Below are 15,233 nucleotides of genomic sequence, written 5' to 3'. Positions count from 1 at the left end.
ATTTCGTTATCCCGCTTGACAATTGACATTTTAAAAAGCTGACATCAATCTTTGGACATTTTGGGGTTGGTGAATATTTCTTTCGTGATGTTCGTTTACTTCGTCTATCAGGCGACTGCAAGGTACAAAAATAGTGTGTACATATAAGAAGAAAAAGATGAAACAAAGGAAAAAAAAAAGAAGAAATTCGCTAGGCAAACGCACTTTCCCACCCATCACATGATAAGGCACTTTTCTGGACGTCTCAGACCACTTGATCACAAACGAAAGTATATAAATTATGAATCTCAAAATCTAATACCTCGATGCATTTCGCTTATTCCTCCGTAAATACGAGGATCTTACTTTAGTTATGCACTATTAAATGTAAAAAGATACTCCGTAAAAACTTAAGAAAATGAACAGGAGATTCCCTGGAGTCAATTATTTATAAGTTTTATACTCTCTCCGTACGAGAACGAAACAGCACAAAAAAACGACAAGACACTCTCTGATACATAACATGTTAAAAATGACGCGACACCACATGAATTAGAGAAAAAAAGTTACGTTCTTGTTGTTTTTATTTGCGCTACTTTACCTCGTAATCTGGACTACATTTCCTTAGCGTTAATAATAAATAAACCTCGGTCTTGAAAGTTTTTGACTGATTTCCTCACTTAACGAAAAGTGGCAGCTGCTTCTGACGCGACGTTATAAGCGTGGTGAGATTGAGAGGGAAGGAGAAAACAGCTATATTTTAGCGACTTTTTTTTTTCTTCCGTCGCGGACGATTTGCGTAGCTGCGGTGCTCACCTGGTGGGAAAGAGTGGGCGTCGCTCCGGTGCTTGCGAAGTCGCGCTGCTCGCAGTTGCAGACGACACGCGAGTAATCGCGGGAGACGGGCCGCGCAGCCAAGTTTCACTTTGGTCACAGTGGCGCTGCAGTCGCTCCGAAATGGAGTTTCGATCGACACACCTCGCGCATGCGCAGTGACTGCTTTTCAGCCGCTTGAATGGGTCCCCGCTCCTGGCTTTGCTTTCTCGTGGCGTTCTTTCTCGACGCAAAAAAAAAAAAAAAGTAAAGAGAATGAACGCGCGAAAAAGAAAAGTGGTGGAAAGTCATTTCTTAGGGGTTGCTAACAAACCCTCCCTCTTTTCTGACCTGGCCTTCGAGACAATGTTATCTAGAAATTGAGGGAGTGAGGCTTGTCGTGAAGATGTTTGTGTGAAAGTGGCCTCGAGGCGTTTCTTAATTAGCTTTGCTCGTGGAAAGGCGCTGAATAAACGCCTTGAGATTTTACTCTTTTACTCACTTGTTTTGAGAACGTCAGACAGCTTTAAATGAAATGTCAAAATATTTGACCAAGAAGTGAAAGGAGGAAGGTCGAAAGGCAGATTTTGATCTTGCTTCAGTTTCATTCATTGGATATGGTCGAAGCGGTAAAGGTTGAAATTGCTTCAGCCCTCTCGAGTGTTGTAAATTTTCACTGTTGTTGTTCACGAGTGTTGTAAATTTTATTTCAGCAAACTATGCTCAGTTCTCGCGCAGTATGCCGCCTTGCGCATGTTTGCAAATGGCAGGCGTCACTACTGGCTCTGCATTTCGTTCGTGGGGGGTGGACTATTTACCTTGCTGACTGTCCCCCCCCCCCCCCTATCAGTCTAGTTTAAGCTTCTAGTTCAACTGGCATTCGTATTAAGACAGTAATCACTCATCCTCATCCACCAAAGTTTCGCTATACGGCTACTTGGGAAAGCTACAAAGCTACGGCTAGCAAGGAAAGCAAAGAAATCGGGTTGGAACTCCGATCAGGACGAATTTTTCTTGAACTACGAAGTTTCTGTGAAAGCTGTTAGCCTTCCTTTGTAGCCGCACAGCTACATTTGGGTGAATGCTGGTAAGTAATTACTCTGTCACTACAAATCAACTCCACCTTTGGGGATTCTATTAAACATTGGCATTCCCTTCTTCCAAGTAAGAGCAAATTCTGCACCGTAGAGGTTTTCGTTGGAGTCAGAAGTCTCTTTGAGCTGCGTTTCGGGGACCATAAAATTGGATAGAATTGAAAAGGGATGTTCTCAAACCAGCTTGAAAGCATTCAAGCTAGCTTTGCACACGATGAGATGTTTCTTCTCGCATGGAGCAAAGAAAGCTGCCAGACAATTCACCATTTCCCGAGACGACGGACAAACACCTATGGTTTTGCCGCGGCCTCACAATCAAGGCATCGTAACTGGGTTGCAAACCAATTTGTGGCGATCTATTTGTGTCTGGATCTCTCCAAGGCTCACTTAGGTCGGTACAGACCTCCTCAGTCACGTGAGAACTCAGCGGATATCTCCGAGCAGACTAACGCAGTGATTTATAGTTACGACATACGACAGATAATAGATGAGTCCGACAGTAGAGGACTGACTCCTCGCTGCACATGGTATACGGTTTGGTTTATGGGGTTTACCGTCCCAAAGTGACTCAGGCTATGGGAGACACCGTAGGGAAGGGCTCCGGAAATTTTGACCACCTGGGATCATTTAACGTGCACTGACATCGCACAGTACACGGGCCTCCAGAATTTCGCCTACATCGAAATTCGACCGCTGCGGCCGGGATCGAACCCGCGCCTTGCGTGTCAGCAGCCGAGCACCGTAACCACTGAGCCACCGCGGCGGCCCTCCACATAAGTACCACAGTAACAACAATGCCGTTTACTTCCGGAGAAAGTCGCGCTTGGAGATACTGCTGGAATAATAATAATAATAATAATAATAATAATAATAATAATAATAATAATAATAATAATAATAATAATAATAATAATAATAATAATAATAATAATAATAATAATAATAATAATGGTGGTGGTGGTGGTGGTGGTGATGATGATGACGGTGATGACGACGACGATGATTATGATGATGATGATGATGATGATGATGATGATGATGATAAACATCGCCACAGCCATGATGTACCAAATAAATATCGTGCAAGTTTTAGAAACTGTAAGTAGCTAGAGAAAACGCGCGTAATTCATTACGGAAGTGATCGCTGAATAAGGCGAAAGCTAGCTACGTAATGTTAGGAAAATAATGACTATAGGAGAATGAGAACGAACTATATAGAACGAGAAAAAAAGAACATTCGAATTCGGAAAACGCTACTGTTTGTTACCACAGCACGGCTGCTATGCGTAAGGAAACGTAAGCTTCCAGGACCTAACCTTACCAACTCGTGTTACGTGTGGCACACTTTCAGTGGCGGCAGTTTTAGATGAGCGTACGAGAAGACCTTGATGCCTGGAAACAAACAATAAAATAATAAAGCGAGGCTTTATTCAGTGAACAAAGTGCGCATTATTCTGTTATACCCTGGGTGTACGCAAAGGTGGAGGGGGACATCGGGAAGTACATAGAGGCTTGGTGGGCACCATACAAGACGGGAATGAGTCAAGCATCTAAGTGCTCTCTGGTGATTGCCGGAGTGTGGTCTTCGAGCCTGGCGCTGCATAGGAATTCCGAGACGGGTCTTTTGTGATGCGCTGGGTGTTGTTCCGGCCACACGACAGCCGAACAAGACGCCTCCAGGATCATGCTCTCCCAACGACAGAGGAGCGTGCGGTCAAGATAAAAGTGTGCCCAGAGCTTGCTTCTGAGCCGGAGCACGAGGAGGCGATGGCGTCTTTTGCTCTTTGACTGTGAAGGACGTGCTTAAATAGCACAAAACATCCCAAGAAGAAACGCGAAGAAAAAGAAGAAAAAGTGCTGCTAGTAACAGCTGCGGAGAAAAGTACGAAGCCAAAAGAAAACTGCTCAGGGCTGAGAAAAAGGAGAAATCGGGTTCTTCTTTCGCGTGACCGTTTTCTGCATGAGTGAAAAGTCTATGACGGCTCCCGCTGAGTTCCGCATGAAAAAACATACGAGCCAAAACGGTGCCTAATCTGATTACCTCGCGTAAATTCTGATTCTGCATACCCTGAAATTCTTGAAGGCCGGATATTGCTCGAGCACACATCTTCACTGCCTTTCTTTTTTACTTTGTTACACGTAATAAAGAACCTTTCTTTCCCTCTGTTTTCTCTTTTTAAAGCCCCAGTTTCTAGCGACTATCTCATTCGCTCTGCTTCGTCTCTCACTTCTCTTTAATTTCAGCCAAGTTTTTACTTGCAGCTAAATAAAAACAGGGATATTGATTACTGTTCAGGGGAGTTGTTCAGAAAGTAATGTAGAAACAACGCCAAAATGACGTTGTAGAATGACGGCGAACAGTCATTAAATGTGATGATTGCATAACGGCACTGACTACAATGAGCAGTCTCTTTCGGGTTACTCGCCATTCTGCGCTTTTCTCTTTTAATATTTTCATCCTTGGTTTTATAAGTGATTGCGCCCATCCACCCACAGATCAAGTCATTGTTTCTTGTACACATTAAACATTATAAACGATAAGAGAGTGAAACATTTCGTTGGAGATATCAGGAGTAATGGCTTCGACATCGGTTCTTCATAAAACATGCCCCCATGATGGTCGATATAAACTACAATACTTCTCCCTTTTCTCAATTACTTCGTTTTTCGACCTTCACTCTATAGATCAGTAAGGCAGCAGATACATACTGAACAGCACCAGATGCTCGCTGCATTAACGCTCCGTCCTCTCAGTTACGTGTCGGGCACAAAATAAAAAAGATACCCGCCTTCCCGTCGGTGCAACTCGAAAAGCTTTTCCCAGAGTACGGAGAAAGGAACAAACAAAATAATAAAATCCAGCACGAAAACAAAATCCCCGCCTTCTTGCTTTCGCCATCTCAGGCGGCACATCGGATCCAATCAACTCTAGCTTCTATTGCTCTCACTTCACTGTGTTCGTAACCTGCCTCCCCCCCCCCCCCCCCCCTTCCCGTCTCCCCCTCGTTTGCCTCTCGACCACGAAGCCACTTGTCAGCGGAACGGACCATTAATTTTTGACGCTGTGTTTGCGGTCTCGACAGCTTGGTTTGGAAGCCTTCTTCTACTACTTTCGCCGCACTGCTTGCTTTCATTTTGTTTTATTTTTTGTTTGTTTTTCTTTCCGTCTTTCGTGTTCGGCTCGGTTGATGCGCAATCCGCCGTGACCGGCTGCTAATGTAACCCGCTCAATGTCTCCCTTTCTTTCTTTCTTTCTCTTTCCGTCCCCCCTCTGCCCTCGTACCAGTAGGTTATCACGTGCGAGCAGGTTTCTGTAAGCGCCGCAGCTGTTATCCCGCGTGACCTTTATTTCTCGCTGCGTTTTTCTGAACGTTTGTAAAACTCCCCTGGTGTCTTTCCTCATTTTTTTACTGTTTATTTTGCGTTGTCCCTTCGTGTATGCCAAGCACGCCATGCGTCTACGTTTTTGCCAGGCGTGAAGGTAATGAAAAATAACAATTAACGAAACGCAGGTGGAGCGACGAGTTCTCTGCCGTGTTGAGGTGAAAATGCGCAGTGATTTTCTTTCGGGCAGAACGGATTTTTGGACAAAACGTTGTCGAGATTGTTTTCGGTAATTATGGAAATGAAGAAAGCGGTGTACTAAGGGCGAGAAGTCTAGCCCGTATTACGCTTGGGAGTTTGGATTGAGCTTGATGCACTATGGGTAATCTATATCCTTTGTTTTCGCTTTTTCAATGCATAGTTCAGAGCAAAAACTAAAAATAAAACTGTTCGAAGTTTTATAAACCTTTTTTGTAACGCTTAAAGTATAGAGGTATTGTGTTGTGCACACGATGCAGCTTATCCCACGTTCTGTGCTATATCTTCTGATTTTCTTTTCATACCTCTTACGTCCGAGGTTCGTGCTTGAAAATTAGAAAAAAAAAGAGAACAGTTGAGAACCAGAAACAAGAATAGCAGCACTCTTCCATCCTTCCTTCTACATTCTTTATGGTTCCCAGGTTGAGCAAGAGGATATCGAGAAGTGTCCAGCGTATCAAAAGATACATATACCCTTGGGCAACGAGCGTCTCTCTGCCAGCTCAATAGGATTTCCCTTGTTTTCGTACACTAGCGCCTGAAGAAATTTTGGGGGACTTACAGCCAGTCGCTCGATTCGAGATACGACGCAATCCAGCGACCGGAGAACAAAAGAAGTTCTCCATCCGCCTAGGTCGATCTTCTTTTATCTTTTCGTTCTGAGGGAAAAGAAAAGTTGAAAGAAAAAGAGCAGAGCAATTGCGCAAAAATCGGAAACTGTGACCGACAGCTGACTGGCTAGACTTGTGCACGGTACAGTGACGTCCAGGTTTTTATTTTTCTATACCCTGCGTAATTTTGTGTTTCGAAGTCAGAGTTCGAGCTTTAAAGCACTCGTAATATATTGCGAAATTTCGTTAAATAGGTAGTCTGCTGGAGGCTACATAACTGCAAAAACAGCTGACACACACACACACATTATATATATATATATATATATATATATATATATATATATATATATATATATATATATATATATATATATATAAAGCAAACCAGGGAAGAGGAATGAGGGGCTCGTTCTATATATATATATATATATATATATATATATATATATATATATATATATATATACACAGCAAAAAAAGGGAAAATCTTGGCACGGTATGTAGTAGTAAGAACGTAGACCAACGTTTGAAACGCTTGAAACAATTTATTGACGTTTCGACCGTGGAACGGCCTTCGTCAGAATGACGAAGGCCGTTCCACGGTCGAAACGTCAATAAATTGTTTCAAGCGTTTCAAACGTTCTTACTATATATATATATATATATATATATATATATATATATATATATATATATATATATATATATATATATATATGCAAGGATACATCTTCCTTTCAGTGTGAAACCACTATACTGGTGAGTAAACCCCGAGAAAGATCTTGGGATGTTTTTGGGTTTGCGAAGATCCTCCGATATGTGTGGGTTTGTGCCAAGTGAAAGAAAGAATTCGAACCCACGGCGGCGCGAACAGGCAAACTTCGCTGGCCACTGCGCGAGAGCACTACAGCTATAGCCGCAGCCGAAACATCTCGTGTTCAACTGCAACTCACTATCACTCTGTGTATTGCACATCGGCTTCTTCATCAACTAATACTACAATCAAATTTATATTCGCGCTTTGAGCTACGTGGTGGTAGTGACAGAGAGATGTGCGCTGCATGCGATGGCGTGAACAACGTTGTCGCAGAAACGCTGCACTAGAGTAATACGCGTCAGCGTTGACAACGTTGCTGCAGAAACGTGTCACTGGAGTATAGGCCGCCGGCGTACATTGGGTTAATTGGCATGGACGATCAAAACGTTAAATACGCGCATAACTGGCTCCCTGGGTCAGTGAACACCTCAATCGCGCTTTCGGGTACTTGGCAGTAGTGTCCAAACGCAGAAAACTGTGCTTTCGCGCAATATTTCATGCTTAGCAATGCTAAACCGCCAGTCATTTGTTTCTGTCAACTTTTCAAGGAAGGAGTCTAGGCCTAGACGCGTCAGCGATAAGCGTTTCGTACGCCAACTTCGACCTCTGTGGACTTTCAACGCTACCAAGATGCATGCTGCTTCTGCCATTTCCCGAGCCTTGAGTTCCTGCTGCACCTTCGGAAAGCATCTCAGCCACCGTGTCACAACCACGTTTTGAGTTAGGCTTGTCATAGCCATCACCCCCACCACCAACCACTAACCACCATCGGTACATCAATAGCCATATCCATATCCACTTGGTATCCAGGTATCATGCTTTCATCACTCACTCTTAGGACTACTACGCCTCACCAAATTACAAACAGCCTCATAGCCTAGCATTCATAGCTTATATGAATCAGGACCATTGAGCTAAATCTCGACGCAGTTTGCTTGCATATATCACGTGACGTACTCCGGTCACTTCGCACCTAAATTAGCCACCGTTTCTCAAGAGTGCAGGAAATGAAGAATCCGTGGAGCTAAATATCCCTTCTATTCGTTTCCATTCTGCCCGTTTCTTCAAGAAGACCTGAATAGTTACCGCGCCCGAGGCGGCGCGCGGCCGTTCCCGTTCTCAGCGCCACGTTCGTATCATCTTGCGCCATCGCGCAAACATTGCAACTCAGTAGCCAGGAATGGAGCAGGACCAGCGCGGACAGCGAAGCAGCCTTCTTTTTTGGTCCCGCCAAACTCGTAGGTTTCACCAGCCGTACGCTAGGAGCCCCACGACATTCACGTGTGGGCTGCTACTGTTTCCCAAAGCAATTGGGCGTCGCCGCTGCACTGCTTACAATGCGCAGTACTCATTTCCTCCGACAATGCAAACCGGCGCCAAAGAAAACATCTGTGCCTGTGCGCGGGACTGGGTAAACGCTTCATGTGTGAGCAGCTTGAGCTTTCTCTTCGTGCTCCCTTTGCCGCAGTGGATAGATTCGTGCTTATTGGCGTCGTTGCTTTCTGGGGCATCCTCGGAACCCAAGAAATAGTAACAAACGCGCTTGTCATGTGTAGGGCGGTAGACGCAGGGAACCTAATTTCCTCCGTTCTCTGTTTTTTTCCTTTCTTCCCAAAAGCGCGACGTCTGACTTTCTAATATAGTGTGCGATGGTTGTGATAATATAGCACCAATATTCAGACACACATCCCCTGGCTGCTATATTCCGGCCGACAAAGTATCATGAAAGCAAGAAGATAGAGTAGCGCTTGCAGTTAGCGCTGCACTTTAGGTGTTTAGGACAGTCCACCAAATATATATTTTCGCTCGCTTTAAATGGATATTAAAGAAAGAAAAAGTATTATCTTCATTCACGTGGGCTAAGTCAGGAAGATGCTACAGAGCGGGGCTAGTTGGTAAACTCTCTTTTTTTTTTTCTTTTTTAAGTAAGGCCCTACGTTTCCGGGTAAAACCCTGTTTCGCCGCATTTCTGCACCCCGACACTTAGTTGTTGGCTATTTTTTATAACAAATAAAAATGGAAGGAAAAGATGTTGCTAGCCCCGGCATCTGCCATCGAAACCTGAAGCACCTGAGCTGCGACTAGCGGGGAAAAAAGTACAGGTAGAGGACAGGGAGAGGAAAAGAAAGAGGGGGCGAAAAGATAGGGAAAGGGCGGCAATATACAGTATGTACAAATACAGGTCACACACCCCGAGAGGAGTTCTGAAAAATGGGATCAAAGCGCATTTCTACCTGAAAATTTGGTTTGCCAGAACAATAAGCTGAATGCACCGCCTTGAACATAGCGTATGTCTTATGCCTATCTCGAAGCGGTGTTTTCAGTTATTTCTTAATTTGAAACATTTTTAACGCTTGCTATCCAAGCATGGTGCGCCTAAATTCCTACATATAACCCAGGACACATGGGATGAAATGTAGTCATACTAGCGTCCATGTATCAAACGCTACCAACGCCAACATCGTGCTCCAGCACGGTGGTGCGCTTAAAATGGCCGCTGCGCTGCGGTGCTGAAGAAGTGCTTTCGCAGTGTGCTAAGTTTGTGCATGAGGATGGCAATGAATGCGACGAAATAATTTCAGTGAATTAGCAACGAAATCTGATCATGTAATCAGACCGGTCATGTATCGTGCATTTCTTGCGTATTTATTACGCAAAAATAAACCGCTTTAGGTGACGCATAAAAAAATTGGCCGGTACTCTTAAGCTACCCCTTAAGAGTATGACGCGATAGCGTAGTGGGTTAATTCTCTTATGCACAGAATTGGTCATTCTCGACATTCATAGGTTCCTGGGAGTCCTCACACCACTCCTGGCGCAAAAGAGCAGCGGTTAAGCGATGCACCTCTGCCCAGCGATGACAGGTGTTCCCAGCGGGGGGGCCTTGTGCGTCCCCCAGCGGGGGGCCTTGAGCAACCAATCATTAACTGCCACCTGCCCCGGTGGACAGTTTGCTCACTATCCTATGGGCAGGCTGTGATGACGCCATAAGGTCACGTGACCTAGGTGGCCCACCTGCCTCCTGTGTTGCTTCTCCAGAAATTTTTCGCTCACTGTCAACGACCCTTAAGGGTTAATAAATGATGATGGTATGTTTTTTTTTTCACTTTGTTTTTGATTGACTATATTAATGTATTTACTATTTTGCTTGTTTTCACGTTGTCTTTGATTGACTTTATAATATATTTACTGTTTTGCTTTGCCTAGTTTACTTTGTAGTTTTTATTCTTTTTTCTTTCTCCTTTTTTTTGCCTTTTTTTATGTATGACCGTCGGACACTAGAAAAAAAAATAAAACACGAAAACGAAGGGCCCTACTAGCGAGAAAAAAGAGCAATACTTGGGAGATAGTTGATAGACGAAGTGATCTGTCCGGTGCTTTGTCCGGTTTCTCGAACGCCGCGGTTCTGTCTCGATGGAAGGAACTGTCTGCTGGAAGGTAGGTAGGATGGAAGGAATAGAGAAAGAAGGAAAGAGAGGAAGAAAGAAAGGAAGAAAGAAAGAAAGAAAGAAAGAAAGAGAGAAAGAAAGGAAGAAAGAAAGAAAGAAAGAAAGAAAGAAAGAAAGAAAGAAAGAAAGAAAGAAAGAAAGAAAGAAAGAAAGAAAGAAAGAAAGAAAGAAGGAAAGAAAGGAAGTAAGAAAGAAAGGAAGAAAGAAAAGAAAAGAAAAAAGCAGAAAAGAAGGAAAGAAGGAAGGAAGGAAGGAAGGAAGGAAGGAAGGAAGGAAGGAAGGAAGGAAGGAAGGAAGGAAGGAAGGAAGGAAGGAAGGAAGGAAGGAAGGAAGGAAGGAAGGAAGGAAGGAAGGAAGGAGTATAAGCGCCTGATTGTTATTTCATTCGAAAGGCGATCGTTGAGACCTGCGGCAGCGAGATCAGCGGGCTTAGAGCCGCAGGAGATTAACCAGGCTTTATAAGCGTATTGAAAATCTATAAGAACCCGCTAGGGCAGTGTAAATTAAACGCTATATCGCATTATAGACTCGCCAGAATACCTGAATAATCAAGCAGCTCTCATTTAATATAACCGGTAACATCTGCTGCAACCGCTTGCGCAAACCTCGTACGCGTATTAAAGGTCCCCTGCAGGTAATATTTTTTTTTTTCTCTTTTTGTTTATCTGCGCCGGGGCGACTGTTGACGCCCCATTTTGCTCCGCGCGTGCTGCCTGGAACGCTGGGGCACTGTCAAGGAATGCGGTGCACGTTCACAAACGACTCTTTGCTGTTGTTGTTTTTGTTCACTTCGCAGCTGGTGCGGCTCAGATCCCTCGCAAGGCAAACCGTTGCCGCAGAGCCAAGCCGATTTACTTACATTCCAAAGCTGGCGGTGAGAAAAGAAGAGAAATTCAGGAACGAAAGAGCTCCTCTGACTTTTTTATCATTCGGCCAACGCAGCTATGGAGCCAAAGCCCCTCGCTCCCTCTCCGCGAAACAGCCTCGTGTTGCAACCACCGCTGCAGACGCTTTTGCTCCATTGCTGTCGCACTCTGGGGACACGCCGTATAGCCGGGAATTCCGGACCACACCGAGGGCCTCGCTACAAAAGCGTTCACCGCCGGCGCTGACCCATTGTTCACCTGGACACCGCCTGCTTCCCGCATCCGGCGCCAACGCGGGGCCCGACTCCGTGTCGGCCCCGGGGATGCCTGCGAGCAACGCGCTGCCGTCGTCGTTGTTCCCATACGGGCGACACCGGTGCGTCAAGAGAGGAGAGGGCGCCCGCCTTTGGATCACCTTTTTTTCGTTTTTTTTTTTGTGTGTGTATTCATGCGCACTTCTTCGATCCGGTTATTTTGGGAGTCGCGGTTCGCATCCTTTGGGCGAAGTTCCCCTCCTGCCTTTCTCTCTCTCTCTTATGAGCCTCGGGAGTGCCTCGGGGGTCCACAGACTCAGACGCGTGGCTTCCTGCCTCGCTATCCCTTATCCACCAGTCCTCGTCTTCCTCGGCTGCGCTCCGAGAAGGAAAGGCCGCACCGTATTGGTAATTTCGGTAACAACTGGCTCAGACTCCTTTAAGTAGCTTCACTCTTGCTTTTCTTTCTTTCACTTCGCGATTGGCACACCTGTCACGGCAGTTCATCCCACGCCGCCTGACACTCAGCGTGAGTGCGCGACACTCGGAGGCACGGGTTTGAGCAAGCGACAGAAGCGTGTATTCGAGCGCTGTCTTTTCGGATTTCGGTGGTGTTCGCACCAGATGCCTGCTTTCGCGGTTGAAATTGCTTGGGCCACGTTATTAAATTCCAGCGGTGAAATTAATAGCAAATATTAAGAAATCAGAGGAGAGTGGGAGTTTGTTAGAGCCGACATTGCACGGTGATTCGGGATAAAGAGACAGTTGCTATAATTTCATAAAAAAAAAGGATGTGTAAAGGAGGAAAAAAGAGGGAAGGAATGCTACGAACGCGGTGATGAAAAGCAGAGCACTTGAGAAGATTGTCTGTACTTTCAGAATAGAATCTCTTCTGCGGCGTCTTTTTTTCTCTCTTCCTTCTTTCATGAACCGAATTTTATAGTTGCTACGCATTTGTTTTGTTGTTTAACTTTTGCGGGGGAGGTGGCTTTTACGCGACTGACTTCTTTGGCCCATCCCTGCCAGCCTTTGCGAAAGGGAAGTAAAAGAATCATGCTAGTGATTTATTTTAATTTTTCATATTTAACGTTACATCTTTTTTTTAACGCGAATTCCTTGCCTCTTTATGAGCATAGTCTAAGCAAATACACACTAATTATAAATGCAGCAATGGAAAAGCGCTAGGTCAGCCGCCTCGGTGGCTCAGTGGTTAGTTAAGGTGCTTAGCTGCTGACACGAAGGCCGCGGGTTCGATCCCTGTCGCAGAGGTCACATTTTGACGGAGGCAAAACGCTAGAGGCCCATATAGAGTACGATATCAGTGCACATAAAACAACCCGAAGTGGTCTACTGATCGAAACATGTTTGTTATTAAAAGCCTCCATGTGCAAATTGATCGAGACATCTGTGCGGCGGAATAGTAAACTTTGAAGCAACGTCGTGTATTAACCCCAGAATAGCATCACTCAATATTGATTGTAATACTGAAATCTTACAATATACGAAAAACTGCGTTCATGAACTCTTTCCCGTCGAAAAACGTTTTTGTCCATAATTGCTGGTTGCGTAATTTGCAAAAATTCCGTTGCAGAGAAAGCTAATCTAATATCACGTGAAGTACAAGTAACCTTGACATTTGTCACTGCTCTGATAAAAGGTCCTCGGATGTGCTCTAAAAGCTGCTTCAGACTCTGAGGCATTCGCTTCGTTGCAGAAGGAACGAGGTATGCTCCAAATGCTTGGCTGTTTTCATTGATCAAAGAATCGAATGGCCGGATTCTTGCCGTTCCAGAGCGCGTCCATTCTGGCTCGGCAGAAAGGAACGATGAGATGATTGTGCACGGCCTGCTCGTCGACGTACCGCTATCAGCGTCTCGAGAAAATTACCCAAGTAGTGATCGAGCTTGACGCGTTTGTCCGAATTTTTCTGGAGCATTTAAAATCCCGTAGAAAGAAACAGGAAGCAAGAGGTACAGTCTTTGGCAAAAGTAACCAGGCTGCATGGTTTGCTTCTCATTCGTATAGTAGAGCCCTCGTGGCTTTCCTAAAGATCAAAAACTTCTTTGAAGGGGAGGACAGGGGTTCTCCTTACCATACAGAGATTTAGAGCTTGAGGGCTGGCATAATAGCTCTAATATACGACTGAGAAGCAAACCTTGCAGCCTAGTTACTTGTGGCAAAGACTGTACATTTCAAACATGACAGCAATCCTGCTCTTAATTATAAAAAGCTTGTTGCAGGGCTAGGTGGTACATTTTTCCAGGCTACAAGCTAGCACAGCCCAATTTAGGCACAAAGGACAAGCATGGGCCATTCGCTCGTGCTCTTTTTTATGTTGCGCAAATGTGTTACGTGCAAATATACGCCACCTAGTCCAGCAACAAGTTTTGCTCAATCCAGGTCACCTCTGACGTCCATATGCAGAAGTTAGTGGTATGTGCAAAGAAGCGGAGGTCGTGGTTTGAGCTACTCTCTCGCTCAATCCCTTATAAAAATGGTCTATACACAGTCTATAGACTTCTTATAGACTTTATTGCCTCCCTGTAGACATTTATTTTTGTCTATTCATAGTCTATAGGCTGTCTGTATGAAAAAGTCTACTAAAAGTGTATGGAAATAAATCTATAGATTGCCTATAGACTGTCTATAGCATTTGTATTGCCTGTAGACTGTGCTCTAGGATTTGTCTATAGAGAGTCTAATGACCTTATAGACAGAACTCTATAGACAGTGTACAGACTGTCAAAAAGCAGTTTCCAGCCGAGGTTTGAGACGAGGACTGGATAAGGGTGATTTGGACCTGTCGGCAGTCCCGAAATATTTGTATTCTCACCAATATTCGCAGTGTCCAGACGAAAATGAGTCTTGAGTTTCCTTGAACTATTTGTTGAGTTTTTCTTGTCTCAATGACTTTTTAATGAAGCTTTAAAGTTCTTGAGTCGGTTTTTGTTCACCGGCTTATATTTTTCAGCATAAATGTGGTTTGCATCAAGTTATTTGTTAAAAATATTAGGCCACATTCGCGCTTTGATGCTAGAGTCCTTGGATTGCTAGAAATAAAATGCAGATGATGGATATCATTGCAATGCGAGTAATGAAGCTGGTTTCAGCAGAAAGGCAATTCACCAACATTTGAAACTTTCAGTAGCACATCAATAGTTCAACAATATTTTAATGTTATTTCATTGTAAGGTGTCATGGATTCTCAGTAAAGTGTTAATGATAAAACAACAAAATATCAACCCAACAATAAACAACAAAGTTTCAATGATAAAGCATCGGCCATTTTTCTTTTGAAATCTCAAGGTGCCCACAATGTCTCCGCAATAGCATTACAACAAAATTTCAGCGTAGTTTTTTCAACACTGACCTACAATACTTCAATGAATTTTCAAGAAAATTTTTTGTAAGCGTGGGTTTGCGGAGTTGTCATGTATGCCGTGTGTGTATTGGTCAACGAGAAAGCAGTGCAGGGTGGTGAAAAAAAAGATTCAAAAAGAACAGTGAAAGGGAAGGTGAGGCAGGTTAGCCAGGAAATGTTCCAGTAGCTCTTTTCCCGTTTCTTCGGCGGAAGTGAAAAATGCATTCCACGTCTCCTGCTCGTTGCACGAAGGTAGTGGTGTCGTACTGTGGGGACAGTTCGATACAGCACATTACCATAAATCTAAAAACTGAATTCAATTCTACGCAGTTGCTTCCACTCAAACGGTTTCAAAAATGCTGTTCTGCTGCTGGAAAGTCAGATTGTTGGCACCGCACTTCTTA

General features: G+C 44.3%; 1 protein-coding gene across 2 annotated transcripts in view; it reads right to left on the bottom strand.

Annotated features, from left to right (window-relative positions):
* igl (IQ calmodulin-binding domain containing protein igloo) overlaps window positions 1-15,233 on the bottom strand; it is a 190,448-nt gene that overhangs the window by 101,480 nt on the left and 73,735 nt on the right. Inside the window, exon 1 of one of the 2 annotated variants that reach the window (XM_089549837.1) lies at window positions 796-914. The exons of the other annotated variant lie outside the window; for it this stretch is intronic. The gene's annotated coding sequence lies outside the window, so the exon portion shown is untranslated. Of the gene's footprint in view, window positions 1-795; window positions 915-15,233 lie in introns of those variants that run through there. 2 annotated transcript variants of the gene reach the window in all.

The sequence above is a fragment of the Amblyomma mixtum genome, chromosome 6 (genome assembly GCF_055824585.1).
Source record: "Amblyomma mixtum isolate Tamu chromosome 6, ASM5582458v1, whole genome shotgun sequence".
NCBI lineage: Eukaryota > Metazoa > Arthropoda > Arachnida > Ixodida > Ixodidae > Amblyomma > Amblyomma mixtum.
This window is presented reverse-complemented; position numbering and strand designations above follow the sequence as displayed.